The sequence below is a fragment of the Puma concolor genome, chromosome D1, assembly GCF_028749965.1.
Source record: "Puma concolor isolate L17-30 chromosome D1, mPumCon1.1.hap2, whole genome shotgun sequence".
Lineage (NCBI taxonomy): Eukaryota > Metazoa > Chordata > Mammalia > Carnivora > Felidae > Puma > Puma concolor.
This window is the reverse complement of record NC_141676.1, coordinates 75,277,320-75,291,865: the sequence shown is the minus strand read 5'-3', so window position 1 is coordinate 75,291,865 and position 14,546 is coordinate 75,277,320. Positions and strand designations below refer to the sequence as shown.

Below are 14,546 nucleotides of genomic sequence, written 5' to 3'. Positions count from 1 at the left end.
GTTTGGGTTTTTAAATCCCACTTTTACGCTGCTGCCGCAATTGTTCGTTGGGACAAGATTTCTTGCGTTCCGAAGGTCAATTGAGAAATGTACTAGAAGCCTTAAAAAATGCATTTACCTGTCACTTAGAATTACCTGCTAGGCAATTATCCAGTGGAAATAGACAAGTGTACATTTAAAGTACAGTTTAGGGGCACCCAGGTGGCTCCAACTCTTGGTTTCGGCTCAGGTCATGATCTCATGTTTCGTGGGATTGAGCCCCATGTCACGTTCTGTGCTGACAGCATGGAGCTTGCTTGAGATTCTCTCTCTCCCTCTCTCTCTGCCCTTCCCCACTCACACATGCTCTCTCTGTCTCCCTGTCTCTCTCAAAATAAATAAACAATAAAAAATTACAGTAAAGTTTAAAAGACAAAGGGATTGAAAAGCCACTAACTGCTTATCAAATAGTTTCTAGTGCATTCATATAGTGAAATACTACGCAGCTACTAAAAATAATTCTTTTTAAAATGTATATTTTCAAATATGGTAAGATATAATGCTAAGTGGAAAAAAAGATCATAAAACAATTCATGTGGGGGTATCTGGGCTTCTCAGTCAGTAAGCATCTGACTCTTGATTTCGGCTCGGGTCACAATCTCGTGGTTTGAGTTAAAGCCCCTTGTCAGGCTCTGTGCTGGCAGAGTGGGGCTTGCCTGGGATTCTCTCTCTCCCTCTCTCTCCGCCCCCCCCCCCTTGCTGTCACTCTCTCTCTCTCTCAAAATAAATAAATAAAACATTTTAAAAATCAGTATGTGTGGTTATGATTCTATTATTACTTAAATATCTAAATGCACAATTTCAAATTTACAGTTAAAAAGAACTGAGACACGTGGGTGACTCAGCTAAGCATCCAACTCTTGATCTCAGCTCAGGTCATGATCGTGGGACTGATCATGGGTCGTGGGACTGAGCCCTGAATCGGGCTCCACACTAAGTGCAGAGTCTGCTTGGGATTCTCTCTCTCCCTCTCTCTGCCTTTCCCCCGCTCACGCTCTTTCTCTTTCAAAATAAACAAACTTTAAAGAAGTAAAAATAAAAAGGACTAACTGAGTTGTGGGAGCTAGGGGTTTTTGTATTTTCTAATATTTTTCCAATTAATGTTGCTCATCAATGGTTACACAATTACCTTTACAACTGAACTTTTAAAAGAATTCTTATAAGGCATTATCATCTTTTGTTGTGCTGACTTCAAAACTGATCAAGATTTATGCATAATCCAGTACCGTGAGGCTGAATAAAGAAAGAAGAGATGACAATCCCTAAGGAGGTACATAATCTGAGTGATAGCCATGTGTGGACCATGCTACCCAGAACACAGGAGGTAAGAAAGATTAAGTGCCAGAAAAATCTAAATTATATGAGATTTATTTCTTAAAACTAATTTTAAAAATTGCTTCCAATTCATTTCAACAGTCACTATTAAATTTTCATATTTACCACAGCCCCATGACTACATAGATTAAGAAATAAAAACACTTCCCTATTTTAACCAATAAAATCTGTCCAGTATTTAAAACAGAGGGTGGATAAAGGGCTAATTTAACAAGGAACAGCTAAGTCTATTGACACTCTCACAGCTCCGGTTTCTAGAATCCCCCAATTTGGAGTTCTTCCACCAAGAAACAGCCACTGTGGGACCCTCACATTCTCCTCTGCAGGGAATGTGGAGATAAGAGGGGATGGGAAATGAACGCTTCTGTCCACTCTCTGACTCAGGCACTGTATACGGCATCTCCCCTTTGTTGTGTTTAATCCTTACAACAGCCCTAAGTGGTTCTACCCACCTACGTGTTAGGAAACTGCAGGTTAGAGAAGTTAACCTGCACGGTGGGACCGCTGGCTCCATCAATGTTTCCCAGCAGGTAAGGAGCAGAGCAGGGTCCCAAACGCTGGTTTTTCTTACTCCTAAAATGTATGCTTTTCCCCATCACATCATCATTCTCTCTAAATTACCTGTAACCAAGAATTAAGACCCTCTAGAAGCACTTATGACATAATTTAAATCTGTTGAACTAGTCACCATTCATCATTGATAAAAAAGCATGAAACCCATCTAACGACTCTATTTGGTTATCTCCTTTCTAAACTAGTTACAATTACCAGCTGGCTATCAGCTGAAAAATAGCCCACAGAAATTTAACATCTTAAACTATTATAAATTATTTGTGTAGTTTATAGAACACTTTCCTACCCAGGGTTGGCAAGGCACACGTTATAACACCCTTTTAGTAGATGAGAATATTCATTTTCCTGGTAGCAGAGTCTGGATTAGAACCTAAGCCCTCCCCAGACCCCCACAAGGCTTTCTCATCTCTTTTTTTCCAACCCTGCCTTACAGAAGACTCTAAAGCAAATTCCTTGGCATGTATTTTCTTGGTTCTGACTGAGAATGAGATATGATTTGCTGCTATCATCTGCTGAAGCAAGTCGGGAAATAGAGTCGCAAGTAGAAAGAGTGCAGTTTAATATAGGGGTTTCATGAGCAGAATAGACAGTACAAATGAAAAGCAGAAAGACGAGATAACTTTTTATAAAAGGAGAGAAGTTAATTTCACGTGCAATGGCTTTGGCTGTCCGTCCTTAGGAAATGGTTCACATGCTAAGTGTGAGAAGCAGCAGCTTGGATGCACAAGGCTCAAATGTGGTACCCAGGAGAAATGGAGAGCCCCCTGGGACCAGTGCAATTAGAGCTTCCTCTTCGTGGAGCACACTCATCTGACACCTGGGGTGACAGAGCCCTCTTTAGGGCTCACAGATACAAACCAGGAGAAGCTTTATTAATACTCCATGTCACTCAATAGACTCTCTATTTCATCATTGGAGAACGCTCCAAAGTAGAGGAGGTATTTTTAGGTTCACTAGGGACATAACAGAAGGAGATAAGGCCCTTCTAGGGAACGATCTAAGGCCACGTATAGTCTCGCAAACTAGAAAACTGGGGTTACTCCCAGTATCTCCAGGGAAATACAAATTCTGTTTCTGCCTCACCTCTCACTTGCTGGTCTGTGCCGAGGGCACAGCTTTTGCTGATGCTTTGCCCATGGAGTCTGGACTCCATGGTCATCAGGGAAGAAAACAGCCCTGATGGTAAATTCAGCTCAAATCAACTTTTCTTAGTTCACTCCCCACCCCCATTTTAAACCCTGACTGAAGAGAGGAGGTGCATTTGTGCACCAATCTATTCACAGCACCCAGCATAGTACATGCCATGCAGGAGGGCACCATACCGCTTTGCTAAACAGAGCACTAAGTTACTGATGTAACCAGAGGCCCAGAGGCCTTTAACATGGTCCGTTTCCAAATCCCAGAAAATACGCACGTCTTACCTCAGGAAACAGAATCAAGAAATTATATGAACTCAGAGAAGCCTTAAAGATCATCTGATTTGATCTCCTGAGTTAAGAGATGAGGACACTAAGACCCAGAAAATTGAAGAGATTCACTCATACCAGGTCTCAGGACTCCCAGGTTCAGAACTCATCCCAAATGGAAACGTGTGTCAACTGAATTAGTTTTGCTTTGAGTTATGTAACAATCTTAGTGATGAGGTTTATCGTCACATGGCAGCGATGGCTGTCTTCTGACACCTTATTAATTTTCCTGGTGCTGCTCCCTCCTCTAAGTAGTTAACTGTAAATAAACCTTTAAGTGCCCTGGGGGACAGTTACTTCTACAAACCATTCTGGTAAATCCTTCAAAGCACAGAATGCTGTCATAACATGAAAAAAATATCATTCGATTTCACTATTCAAAAAGTGGTACTTTCGCAGACTGAGTTTTTCTTTCAGCGAAATACACTGCTGCAATGTTTTCCTTATAAAATAGAATCAGTGGTCTTCAATGTGAATAGGAAATACTACAAACCACACTGAAGTGGAACAGTATCACTGCGTGCATAAATCTGGATTGAACTCCAAAAACCTGAGCAGGACTAAGCTTGTCAGATTCCGTTGTTGAAACCAAAATGGGTCATCAGGTTTTGGATCTTTAGTCTTGGGGAAAAAAAATAGTCCTATCTGGCACCAACTGATTTTAAAAAACCCTGCAGTTTTCTGGGGAGCCTGGGTGGCTCAGTCAATTAAGCATCCAACTCTTGATTTCAGTTCAGGTCATGATCTCACAGTTCGTGGGATCAAGCCCCGTGTCTGGCTCTGCTCGGACAGAGTGGAGCCTGCTTGGGATTCTCTCTCTCTCCCTCTCTCTTTGCCCCTCCCCCACTCATGCTCTCTGTCTCAAAAAGAAATAAACATTAAAAAAAAACAAAACCCTGCAGTTTTACCCATTGATTTAGACAATAAATGAAGCCTGATAGTGGGGGATTCTGTAAAATTCTGCAAAGTAAACACCAGAATAAGATTCTGGCTTTTTCTTTTTTTTTTTTTTTTAGCATGCTAAGACAACTGTTAAGCTGTTTCAAAAAAAATAGTACACTTTCCACACTGAAGCCAAGCTGTTTGCAAAGCCAATATGATAGTTATGGTATTTTAGATGCTCTGCACATTGATTTATCCTGCTTCTGGATTATTTTAAACAAAGCACTTAGTTCCCAACCTCAGAGCCTATTTTGTACAACTTAGTAACATAATCAATATTTTTTGATATCATCTCCAAAGAAATCATCAGGCCATCAATCTTGGAGACATTTATTTTTCAGAGCAGTCAGATGTGCTCCCCCTGCCCAGTGAGCTCTGAGAGAGCGGATCTTAGCACCGAGACTCGGAAGGGCATGCAGATTTTTCTTTCCAGGGGTGAATAAATGCAAGTGACCCCAAGGGCCAAGAAAGCTCTTACAAGGGCCACGCCTCTGGGAGCGCCTTGACTCAGCACATGCCACTGATTGCTTTGGTCACCTGGTGAGGCTGTTTTCCTCCAGCATTAAACTGGCCTCCTTAAACAGCTGAGGTTTCTGAACAGCAGAAAAGGCACCTTACAAAAACATTCTATTTTCACTCCATCTCTTCTTATCTTACATATTTTGAAAGGGTTTTACTGGCAGACAGAGATAGTGCTTAGGAAATGTGCCAGGATGGGCCGTAAAACAAAGAGCAAAGTCCATATCTGCCGGGCTTCCCCTTCACTGCGTCCTGCATGAAGATGATCTGTGTTAGAGCCCGTGACACCCACACAAGGGCTGTATGCACGGTGAGTCCAGAGCACACACTCTGACACCTGACTGCCTGGGTTTGAATCCCAGCTCTACCATTTACTAGCTGTGTAACGTTGGGCAAGTTCTTTAACCTCTCTGTGCCTCGGTTTCTTCTACCCTAAAATGGGAATGATAGTGCCTACCAAATAAGATTTGAGTTAATAAATATAAAGCATCTAAAAAACAGTTCACGTCACATGGTTAAGTATACAACGGTTAGCTATTAAGATCATTAACTAAGGCGGTTTTTAGAGAAGACAAAATCTGTGAGTCACAAGATAGGGATGGGGAGGAATTTACAATCTCCTCAGACATTTTCTTTTCCAATAGCAAAAGCCACATCAAAGGTAAAGATGTCTTTTCTTTACTAAAAACAAATGATTGCTATAGTAGACCCAAAGGTCAGAGAAACCGGACTTGAATCCAGGCTTTGTCACTTACTGCTGGGGGACATTGGGGTGATAATTAAACCTTTTTAAGTCTCAGCTTCCTTACCTTTAAAATATCGACTATAGCGGCACCTGGGTGGCTCAGTCGTTAAGTGTCCAACTTCGGCTGAGGTCATGATCTCATGGTTTGTGGGTCTGAGCCCCACTTTGGGCTCCATGCAGACATCTCAGAGCCTGGAGCCTGCAGCCTGTTTCAGATTCTATGTCTCCCTCTCGCTCAGCCCTCCCCCACTCATGCTCTGTCTCTCTCTCTCTCTCTCTCTCTCTCTCTCAAAAATAAATGAACATTAAAAAAATAAAATTGGGGCACCTGGGTGACTCAGTTAAGCGTCCGACTTCAGCTCAGGTCATGATCTCACGGTTCGTGAGTTTGAGCCAGCCCCACAGCAGGCTCTGTGCTAACAGCACAGAGCCTGGAGCCTGCTTTGGATTCTGTGTCTCCCTCTCTCTCTGCCCCTCCCCTGCTCATGCTCTGTGTCTCTGTCTTTCAAAAATAAATAAACATAAAATTAAAAAAAAATAAAATAAAATAGTGATTATAAGAGTTCCCACAGTCATGTAACAGGCTTGCAAGTGTGTCTCAGACAGAGTAAATGCTCCATAAACATTAACTGACATTACAATTATTAAGGTGTTCAGAAGCAGGGATACAAAACAGAAAACAAATGAAAACGGGGTTAAGGATAAAGGATCAAGAGGGAGACTACCCCTGGGGTAGCCCAACCCTCATATGAAAGCCACCCTTTCACAGACCCCAGAATCCCACCCTGTGTTGGGGTCAGTGCTTTCTTGGCCTGGTGGCACAGGTCAAGGGCTGTTGCCACAGCTCTGTAACATATCCAATGCCTGCGTGTATATTTTAAAAGTCAGGAAACTACAGCTGCATTAGTGAGCTCCTCCTCAGACCTGGCATTTAATTCCTGAGGAGTTCTAGCAGGATTTCTCCTTGCTGTGACGAGTCCCAGAACAGCCAGATACTGCTAAACCCTGTCTTCCAGAGCAGCCTATTCTGACACTGCTCAAATTACCGTCCTCATGGCACTACTTGATGTTCTGGGTCCTTGCTCCTGAAATCAGTTATAGACTGCCTGTATGACACATTTGGGAATAAAGTTTTACTCTCTGGCTGATGCTAATGGCTGCCTGAAGAGAAGAAAAAATGTTTACTCTGTAGTTCTCTTAATACAAACCATTGTGGCTGGAGAGTGCAGAAGAGCATATACTAGGCATTCAGGCCTCAAATAATGCATGTCATGCCATTATTCAGATTATATCATGATATATGGAACCAGGGCCATGTAAACTCACTGAGTTTTACAGTCAAAAGGGTCATAAAATTGTCTTGTCCAACACCCTGGTTTTAAAGTGGAGGAAACACACTGCGAGGGGTTAAGTGATTTGGACAGGGTCACACAGCTTGCCAGTAAAAAAGCTTAAATTGGACCTCAGGTCTCTACCTCAGGTCCAAGAATACAGGTCTTTATTTGCTCATGTCTACACATTTTACTCATCTTCTTAGATGAAACTAAAATGCTGCCTACTCTATGAAGCAATCCCAGAGATTCCCATTCAAAAGTGAGCTCCAGTTCTAAAGTGGTGTTTCTTAAACTTTAGCAAACATCAGAATCATGGTAGGGCTAGGCTCTACTTCAGAGTTTATGGTCCAGTTGGTGAAGAATTTCTAATTCTAGCAAGTTCCCTGGAGATGCTAGTCCTAGGACAACCGTACTCTGAGAACGACTGCTCTGAACTTTGCCTGTATTTTACCTAACTGTACCTCTCTGATGGCACGTTCTTCCTTGTATTAAAGTTACTTACGTGTGTCTTTAAATTACATACTGGACAGTTAGCTCCCTCATTTCATCTCCTTCTTGCAGTATCTGTCTAACAAAATGCTTTGAAAAAGGCAAAAATTGGATCAATGTGGAGTGAAATGTGTCTGGTCAGCATACACTGTAACTTCACAACATGCTCCAGGGAGAAGATCAAAATGAGCATTGGACAAATCAGGAATTATGATTATAAAGCTCACAGACCCTGGGTAAATACCTGGTCCACCATTTCCCAAACTGTGTCCCATGATACATTACTTCATGACATGTGAATAGGTGTGCAACTAAAAAAAAACAGTTTAGGAAATGCATTTTGAGCAATGGTAAACAGATTTGTTAATTTAGAACTTCTTGGAGTCTTTTGTAAGGTCCAAAATAAATGTTCCCCGTCCCCCATCCTTAGTCACTTCTTTTTTTTTTTTTTTTTTTTTTTTTTAAATTTTTTTTTTTTTCAACGTTTATTTATTTTTGGGATAGAGAGAGACAGAGCATGAACGGGAGAGGGGCAGAGAGAGAGGGAGACACAGAATCGGAAACAGGCTCCAGGCTCTGAGCCATCAGCCCAGAGCCCGACGCGGGGCTCGAACTCACGGACCGCGAGATCGTGACCTGGCTGAAGTCGGACGCTTAACCGACTGCGCCACCCAGGCGCCCCCATCCTTAGTCACTTCTAATAACTTCCCCTGCTTTGCTGTGTCCTTATGAAACCATAGTGTATATTGTCTATTTGCACTAGCAGAAGGAAAGTGTCCTGGCACATGGTCAGAATTCATGGTGCACACACAAATATACTATGTAAACTGGGATTGCAAGGGATATAACATACACAACTTCTAAAATCTATTTCATCATGAATCTCCTCCCCCCACCCCCACAATAGCCACCTGCAGGAGAAAAAAGAGTGTTTTCTGGAATACATCTGGGGAGACACAGTCCAAGCTAGATACTGTAGCCCAGACAGGTCAAACGACTGCCTGCAAAGCTTGGGAGGTGGGATGCAATTCAGGGATTCTTCAGACTAGTTCATTATTCTTCCTACACCATATCACAGGGTATGGATTCTCATTTCAAATAAGCTGGGAGTTATCCCTGAAGAAATGGTTTCAATACTTGTTATACAAACACATCTCCGTGTTCCAACTGAAGAATGAGACAACTGTTCCGTGGTTTGCTATGCACTTTTCTTTTCTCATTAAAAAAAAACAAAAAAACATGGCCGCCTGTCTGGCTCGGTCAGTGGAGCGTGGGACCCTTGATCTCAGGATCGAGAGTTCAAGCCCCACAGTGTGTGCATGGATTACTCAAAAATGAAATCTTTAAAACACACACACACACACACACACACACACACACACACACACACACACAGAATTTTGATAGTCCTATAAACAACAAAGACTGGCATGAGGGGAAGAACCTTTTTAACGTTAAACAATGAACCACATAGCTTCATAGTTTTTGCAATCTATTATCACCAAAGTCAACGCTGAAAAGCAGTTTGCCAAATCCAAAATACTCTTGAGATGCAAAACCTAAAACCACGTTCATATTTTGCTCCTCCCTGGAAAATCCTGCTTGTCTACTTGAGTCCTAAGTCTAAGCAGAGTTCCCCAAGCAGAAAGAGTATTACATGAACAGGGACACGATATATCACCTTCTGTCAGTCTAAACAAGGACAAAATCCCACACCAAAGCCTCCAGTTGGTTCTGCCAGCCAGCCAAGCAGACCATTACCCAAACCCAACCTTTTTCATTATTATAATACCGTGAATTCTAATTTTTTCCAGTGGTGCAAATCTTTCTATTGTCTAAAAGTGTCTCAGGAGAAAAGTCAATCAGCATGAAACAAGTGTAATTCAAGGTGGCTCTGAGGGAAATGGGAGATTCAGCCACACAGCGGCAGTGTTATGAATACCCTCCTTTATTTTCTCCCCAGGTGCGAGAAATATTTCCATACAACACTGGTTAATGTCAAGTATCATTTCATCAGTAAATGCTTCAAATTCAGGGGTAATTCAACCAGGGGCTATCAGAAGGAAAGATTAGCATGTTGTTCAAGCCTTTTAAAAAATCATTTCTCCCTCTGGAGAAAGAAATTCGTCACGAGGTAAAAGAAAAAAAAATGTATGGAGTGGATATAATTTGCTCCTATGCTTGGCTGTCTGAGAAAATGTTCCAGAAAAATGCACGATTTCAATTTTTCTCTGGTGGGCCTTGCTGACAGAAAGCAAAGGGTAAATACATTAGTATTCGCTTATGCTCAAGATTAAAAAAAAAAAAAAAAAAAGAAGTAAAGCAAGGGGGAAAAACACCTTTTCCAAATAACACCGTTTACTATGGAATAACTTCCTGAAAGAGAAAAGAACCCAGATAGTTTCAGATGGAACAATGTCTTTAAGCAGTGTCCATTCCAGTAGTTAGGGGGGGGGGCAAAATGCAGGTGAAGGAAAAAGATGCCCTCGGCTTGCTACATTCTGACACAATCCTCATTTACTGCTGTGCTAAGTCCCTGTGGTCTGTCCTGCCTCCAAGAGTTAACATCCTTTTAGCCATCCCAACTGCCATTCTCCTTTAAAAGTCATTCTCCTTCAAGGAAAAAACAGGAATCAGGAAATCATAACATGGAAGAGCTTCCCTCAGGACCCCCCCTTTCCTACTGTGATAAGTGATGGCAATATTAGGGCAAGAAGGAAGCAAAAGAATCTGTGCAAAGGCTGTGGTTGGGGGTGATGTACACAGAGCGCTAGGACCTAAATAAGGTCATGGGGGTATCAGGCTTCCCTTTCCCAAAACATATGAACTGCCAAAAGATGTGACAAATGACAAAACATCCTCAAGACTGTGGATGACTTTTGGGAGAATATGATTCCATCCCTAATTTTTCCAAGGTTACACATGGGACCAGCTCTTACTCTGGACAAAACACATCAGAGGCTCCAAAGGGCAGTTCTGGAAATGTCTGTGTGTCTGGCTAAATGTCTCCCCAGAATGTAAGGCAGCAGCACTGAGCTCTATGTATATTATACACAATATAGAATTGCTAAATGGACATAATGAGAAGAGAGATACACACGCAACTCTGAACAACAGGCTAACACTCGGTGTGTCACGTCACAAAAGCTGGGGAACAGGCAGATAAGGAGGGAGAAAAAGAATACAAGGAATACGTGTGCAGGAAATAAGGAAACAATATATCAGGAAATGGGTGAGAATTGGAAAAGGTATCTCAGGCAGCAATCCCGATAAACTCAAAAGGGAGAAGAGATAACAAAACAGCTTGACATATGGGAAAGGAACACACTATGGAGAGAGGTAGGAATTACATTATAGGAGGAGGCAAAGATTATCTGGAACCAGGCAACAAGAAACGTTGCCGGGATTTCAAAGAGCTCACGTGTGAGTTAAGAAATGCCGTCTGGAAGTTTGTTGACAGTCCAGAAATCTTGTCAGTCACGTCTCCTCATGTTGCCATCTCCGACAACCATGCCTTAGCAAGCGAGGCGAAAATGCAAATTTGGTCCCTTCAGCTCTCCCGCACTCCCCATTAAGGCTATTTATTACTGACTGATGGTTTATGATGACGTGGCCTGGATTAGTACTCTGTGCTAATGAGACCAGGGTCACAGGTTCAATCCCACAGGGGACGACACACAGGTCCACTCCTTAGAGCAGGTCAAACAAGAACAAGTGAGCACCAATGATTCTCCATCTCAACTAAAACCTCAAGGCTACAGGATCAGGCATCGGTGGGGTCCTGAGGTTCGCTGAAGAAAACTTATTTCTTTAGAGGGGCAAGACATTTGCAGACATTTCTGTAGATATGAGATGAAGGAGTTATCAGAGAACCTCCGAGGACCTAGTTAGTAATTCTCAGCATGGCCAACCCGAGCCTCATATACTAGGTCCAGGACAGGCTTGCTCTCCCAAGGAAGCCACAAGTGGATCAAGTGGGAGACTACTCAGCACATCACAGCTGGCCCGACAAGAACTCTGCACTCCAGAGGCGCTGCCACAAAGGAAAGGCAAAGGCCACGGGCAGAGCCTATCTTTGGAGAATACCTGCACGTACACACAGACAAGGCTGACCAGGTGAGCTCAGGCTAAGACCTACTAAAGTACTCTCAGCATCTCTGCAAATGCTACCACACTGCAACTGTGAAAGAATTAAGATCCCGTGGAGTGGGTGTGGCTAATGACATGGCTTCCTGAGACACTCCCTCACCCCCCTTCTTGGAATCCCAGTATCATTTTTGAAACTAAAAGCCAGACATGAGAAAGCAGCCAAATGTACTAAGTTCAAAAAGAAAATGAATATGTAAGAACTCAGTGAGTTCAAATCCAGGGCTTTGGAGGCAGAGTAGATCAAAGTTCATGGCCCATGAGGAAAAGGAGAGTGTCACTAAGGTCCAGGTGCTGTCTGGCACGAGAGGACAGTAACCCTACAGCCTCAACCTCCTGACCAGCTGACGCATCACTCCTGCCCTTCCACGGTGTTCCAGTACAACCAACCAGTGACATACTTAAAACCTGAGTAGGTCCTATTCCTGATGAGACACTACAACATCTTCCCTGTTCCTTCAGGATAACAAAGGACCAAACTGTCAACATTTTGAGAAGGTTCTGCCATATTTGGCCCTGAGTTCTTTTCTATCATCTCTCATCACTCTCCTTTCCAGCCGCAGTGGTGTTTCCTCAGTTCCTGGCACCCCACCTCCTGCCTCAGGTGTTTTCTTCACGTTGTTACACCTGAGTTCCGCTCTTTTCCCATCCTGGTTCCCATCACGGAAACACACGCACCCAATTATCTCAGTTGCAATACCCTTCAGGGCGCACCTTTCTGATCCACAAGATCAGCTATGGCCTCTTGTATGTCCTCACAGCACCCAGAACATTTCCTTCATACACTTACTACCATTTTGATTATTTTAGTAAGACTATTCGATTAATATGTTATTCCAAATGGACCATAAACTATCTGAAGGGAGGGACTGTCTCTTACGGTCACCCTTGTTGCTCCACACCAAATGTATTGGTTGGCATATAATAAGTACCCCATAAATATTTGTTACTGGATATACTATAAATGTCTTAGGAAACCCCAGAAAATGTAGAATTAGAGCAGTGATTCTCAATTGTCCTCAATAGATATGTTTTGTTGTCACAATAAGGACAAGTTGCTTGTTGTCTAGTGGCTACCGGCTAGGAATGCTGATAAACATCCTACAAGGCACAAGAGAGCCTCCCAAGCAAACAATTATCTGGTCTAAAAAGCCAATAATGGGGTGTCTGAGTGGCTCAGTCGGCTAAGCGTCCAACTCTTGGTTTCGGCTCAGGTCCTGATCTCAAAGTTTGTGAGTTTGAGCCCCGCATCGGGCTCCATGCTGGTAGTGTGGAGCCTGCTTGGGATTCTCTCTCTTTCCCTCCTGCTGCCTCTCCCCACTCTCTCTCACACATGCACACACTCTCTCTCTCTCTCATTCTCAAAATAAGTAAATAAACTATAAAATAAAATAAAATAAAATAAAATAAAATAAAATAAAATACCCATAACGCTGATGTTGCAACTGGATTATAGGAACTAGGGCAACTATATCGAGAAGGGTAGAGCCAAGTATATAGAAAGAAACCTTTCCCAAGGAGCATGGTTCACAGTAGAGACACTGCACAGAGTTGTTCTGCTGCCATTGAGATGGTCCCCAGATGAGCCCCAGGGAGATCAGCTCTGGGTATTGGTGCTGAGAACTGGGCTCCCCTCTGCTAGGGCTGGGATGGCTTCCATTCCCACAATATGAACCTGGCTGCTTTCTGAGCTCCCATCCACAACACAGAATGAAGAAACCTTCACTTTTCAGTGGTGGAACCATTTGACCTGATTTCTCCAGGAAGTATTCACGTGTGGCAAGGCCATCAGTCACCTTGACAGCTAGAATCCCCATTTGCTCCCAAGGACTAATGTTCTCCAGTTTTCCACCAACCCGACTTGGATCTCACTCTTTACAGAAGCATTTATTCTGCCAACAAAATCAAGACCCTGCAAGATGGATCTTTCCAGGTCAATAGAGGGCCACCTCTCTAGAGGTTTACATAATTTTCTCTGCATGACTACTAAGACCACAGCCTCCCAAGCATCTGAGCAGCCTCACTTTTCCACGGCTTTGGCGGGGGGACCATTTTACCGGGCAGCACAGTGTACAGGCAGGGCTATCAAACCCTGCCCTGAATGGAAAGACCAAACACACCTCCCACAGTTGTACCCCAAGCTACAAGACCCTGAATAGATTTTCGAACACCCCTTAATATCAACAGCTGGAAACTACTGGAAAGTAAATGTGATTGTTACCCCCAACAAGCCTTAAACCAAACACGTGCTCGCAATCCACGTAAACAGGGCTCTCTCTAGTCCACCCCCTGAGTATATGTAGTTAAGAACCAAGTATACTTTGCCACTAATTATGTATTACAAATAAAGAGTTTACACAAGCCTAAGTAAACTGTGAAAGGGGGAAGCAGCCATTCTGAGCATCCACAGCAGATGTTTAGGGACAGCTGTACAGGGAAGCTGACGAGAATTTAGATGAAATTTATTTTAAAGTCCCACATGAGTGAGAGAAGGTTTGTTTAACCTTTACCAAACCATTGCACCTAAGGGGTTCAGATCTGAATTTTCCTTTAGAACAGATTTCTGTCGCTGTGTTTAACATGCCTGTCCCACTACCCCCCCCTTTTTTTAACTAAAGAAAGAAGCCCTAGTGGTTTGACCATTATGAGCAAATGTCATTTCACCATTACAAATGTAAGCCCAGAAGTTTGCTTTTCAATGTCCATGTGTTATTAGCAAATGCCAACAGACAAGAGTAAATATTATTAACAAAGAGTTTAGCCACAGAAAAGTCTGTATGCCAAGCACTTATAAATAAATAAATTCATTCATTCATTCATTCATTCATTCATTCATTCATTCATTCATTCTTGATTCCAAGAATCAACTAGGCTACACTATTGTCCTCAAGAACTTCCTTCTTCCACGTCAGAAAGAAAGATGCTACTTCTCGGCCTCATGAGAGTAACCATACCATC

General features: G+C 42.8%; 1 protein-coding gene across 4 annotated transcripts in view; it reads right to left on the bottom strand.

Moving 5' to 3' along the window:
• FAT3 (FAT atypical cadherin 3) overlaps positions 1-14,546 on the bottom strand; it is a 674,764-nt gene that overhangs the window by 527,405 nt on the left and 132,813 nt on the right. The gene's annotated exons all lie outside the window — the stretch shown is intronic.